This window comes from Gossypium raimondii, chromosome 3 (genome assembly GCF_025698545.1).
Source record: "Gossypium raimondii isolate GPD5lz chromosome 3, ASM2569854v1, whole genome shotgun sequence".
NCBI lineage: Eukaryota > Viridiplantae > Streptophyta > Magnoliopsida > Malvales > Malvaceae > Gossypium > Gossypium raimondii.
The window spans coordinates 56,332,455-56,336,288 of NC_068567.1; the positions used below are offsets into that span (position 1 = coordinate 56,332,455).

Here is a 3,834-nt window from a genome sequence, read left to right on the forward strand (position 1 = left end):
AAGAAAAAGGAAGCTCGTTGTGTGGCTTCAACAAAGTGCGAAATTTCGCTGCATCAGTTGAGGACCCTAGGTAATATCCCACACAAATGTAGCTTTAACGCCGAACACCAACACCAAATTGAAACTATTCAAACGAAGCATATTAACCTGACAACTGACTAACTATTGAATATTAAATGCAATACAAAAACTAACTAAAGAAAATAAAATAAATAAAGGAGAGAAAACTAATGAAAATCTTAATTAAAAGACTTCCCAATGTACCCCCTGCAGAAATTATTCATATGCATGCTAGAATTCCTGTCAAACTAACAGAAATTATTTATTTAAAATTTCTCCCAATAGAAGTTGAATTGAAGCATTATATCAGATCTTTGCATAAAAAAGAGAGCATTGGATCAGATCTCAAAAACAATGTTCTTCTTACCTTGATCAGGTTGAACTCCATTTGCCTGAAATCTTTAACCATCACTCTCTTGTCACTCTCACATAACCTGGTGGTTCTGCACAGTTCAGAATTTTGGCCTTGTGTGTGTATAACTATCTATATCAGAAGAGCAGTGGATGTGTCAAAAGAAAAGCAACTTGAAGATCTTGAATGATACAGTCACATATTTCATTACACAGAAAAATAATTTCTGGGGTTTAATACTACTTGTGGAGCTTCCTTGTTTAAACCATAATCACAATATCAAAGTAAAGCAGTTGACCACCAAAACTCAGTACTAGCATCTTAGAAAGAGTTGCATAATCACAGAAACAGGGGATCATGTTACTATTAAGGGAATAGTTTATTGGTAAACACCTAAGTTTACCAGCAAATTGAACTGGGTATGAAATACAAGGCATTCTTGTTGATCACACCACCTACTACAGTTATTTTATTGCTTCTTGGCATGCCTTTGGCAAAAGGCTTTTACCCTTCCCAACACTTCTTGGAGAAAACAAGACTCGATAGCAAATGTAACGCGAAGCCAGTTCTTCAACCCCACTGCTATCCCTGCATCCATTCATTTTTCGCTTGTTAGTCTCAGAGTGTAAATCAGCAACAAGCCTCTTGTATGTGTTAAAACACTATGAATTCCTTGGAAAAAAGGTACTTACGAGTGTTTAGGGACTTACATTACTCCGTGAAACCTATTCATAACTGAATACTCAAATCTCAAATTCTCAAGAAAGAATATCAACAACAAAAACCTTTCAGTTTATCATATCAGACTTGTAGCAGTTGATGGAGCATACTTCTGGTTCATTGATGAGTATCTTTTTTTTTTCACTTAATCATAACTGAAAAGTCTTTTTTTTTTTCCTTCTTTCCCCCGTGGGAAATAAGGACGTCAGATTAATTCTATTGGTGAAAATGATATAGAAACGTCAATCTTACCTGGTAGAGTAATGACTGATTCTTCTTTAGCTAACTTGAGGCAGAAATCCATATCATCATTAATGTCTTCCAACATTGCCAGGTTCAGCTTCACCTGCATTGAAAGCTTACTAATGTAAATACTTTTCCAATTTCTCCAGCATTCATCCTAAACATCAAACAACTCCCTTACCATTATAAACATCGATCCTTCCAGTTTCCTTGGACAAGTTAAGGAAGGTATCTCCTGAATTCTGTTGTAGCATATATCAGCACATTCCCTTAGGTTGCAGATGATCTTTCAGAAAAAATCCTCCTTTGTATTCTCAAGGATTTGAGTAATCGCTGCCTGTTTCATAAAACCAAATTACACTAGTTCATCCAGAGGATAGGATAGGAGAATGATTCAAAGTAAAACTTTACAGAACTTTATGGGAAAAAATATAATACACTTCATTGCCTATAGTACATCAACTGGCTTTTGGCAAGAAAGTGGCAATTGCATTTTTCCAATTTGAGCATGTGTCTTAGCAAAAGTATGTTGATTAACAGACCTGGATAAATGTAGCGGGATCAGAAGAGATATTGAGGAATCCTGTGATCGAATCAATTACCTGATAAGAGTCAATGAGATAATTAACTCAACATAATCATATATTTCTACTTTTAAATATGCATTGCATGTAGCTTCTTTAATTAGCACCACATATCTTAAACAAGAGAAAAATAAATTAGGAGCCAACCCCAGATTTTTGAAGAAGGCCATTGGGATCACTTGTGACAAGCCACCATAGGCGCCAACCAGGAACAACCCATCTCTTTGATATAGACCCCATGGTGAGAATAGGCAAGGTTAACCCAAACATTCGCATTGGCACATATGGAGTGCTTCCAAATGTGAGATTGTCGTAAGCTTCATCAGCAATGACCAAAATCCCAAGGTTTCTAGCTGTCTCTGCAACCTAACTTCCAAAAAGATAACACTGATCAGCTTCTTGTTTTGACAAGAGTAAGTTATATTCTGAAAGTAAAACAAGCATGTTTAACCTTGTTCAAATGTTCATAGCTGCAGACATTCCAACAAGGGTTGCCTGGATTTATAATAACCATAGCGGCAGTATTCTCATCTGCAAGAGTCTCTACAGCATCAACATCAACCTCCAAACCTTTTTCAGGAAGAAGATCATAATGACGCATTTCAAGATGATTATAAGCACACCAAGGTTCATAATGTGGATAGCCCGGTCTAGGAAGGAAGATATTGGCACCAGGGCGGGAAAGAACTGCTGTAACGACTTCTATTGCTTGATTACATCCAATTGTTAGATAAACATCATCGGGCGTTAATTTGTAGGAAAGGTCACGGTTGAGGTAATCTGCAATTGCCCTGTTGGAATTCAAACCGAACAAAGTTGATTACCATTAGAATTTTTTGCAGTTTGTTTTGAAACATGATTAAAGAGACAGTTCTCAATTCAATGTAATCTCCTTGCGGGAAGAATACCAACAGTGGTAGCATAACAATTATGCTTAGCCGATCGTAGAGCATCAACAATGGCATCTTCAGCAGCAGGGGTAGTCCTGAAGCTTGGAAAATGAGAGGGGTCGCCATGACCGAGAGGAACGACTACAGAGCTATTATCTTGGTTGATGTTGCCCATTAATAGGTTGAAATATCCTCGTACGTTGGTGGCTGAGGCTGCGTCCAGGCCCTGTTTCCCTTGGAAACCCCATCTCTTTGCTCCATTCTCCATCTTCTCTCTTCTTCTTCTTGTTATGGAGTTCGGAAGTGGGGGTTGTGCGGCTTCAACAACCCTTCATGTACCAATCATTTGCCCAATAGGCTTTTTTTCCCCTTATTGCGATAACCTAAAAACTTGAAATTGTCTTTAATCCTACGCCAATCAGGTCAACACAACATATGTTAAAGAACACAGGATATCAGGTATACTGTACTAGGGAGTTTAATTTGTGCTTAGTAGGCCAAGTGATGGTGATGATATGCTCATGTTATGTGTTCAGCACTCCACTCCCTAATGTTTTCTTTTTAGTTTTTAATTTTTATAAGGAATAAATATTAGATTTAAATATAAATTTTAGTTTAATGTATAATTTAATACATAAAATTTTGATTTTGATTTAATTATAAATATTTAAATAAATAAATATATTTTTTTTCATATTAGATTAATATAATTTGTGTCAACCTCTAACCCTAGTAATCTTCTCATCTCCTCCACTATGGTAGTACATTCAAACAAGTCACTTTCAGGGGTTGCATCCTTAAGCCTCGTCGATGCTATTTAATGTTTGGGCATATTCCCTCCAACCATGATAAAAGTAAAAATTAAGATAAAATGTGAAAACAAAGACAAAAGAAGAACAAAAACCGACTAGATAAAAAAAACAAGCCCTAAAATCTCCATCGCCACCGAAAGCAGACAAAACAGAAAAAAGGAAAAGGAAGAAAA

General features: G+C 36.4%; 1 pseudogene; it reads right to left on the bottom strand.

The window, feature by feature from the left end:
* Nucleotides 1–585: 585 nt before the first annotated feature.
* Nucleotides 586–3,408, bottom strand: LOC105794855 (nicotianamine aminotransferase 1-like; annotated as a pseudogene).
* Between the last annotated feature and the right edge of the window lie 426 nt (nucleotides 3,409–3,834).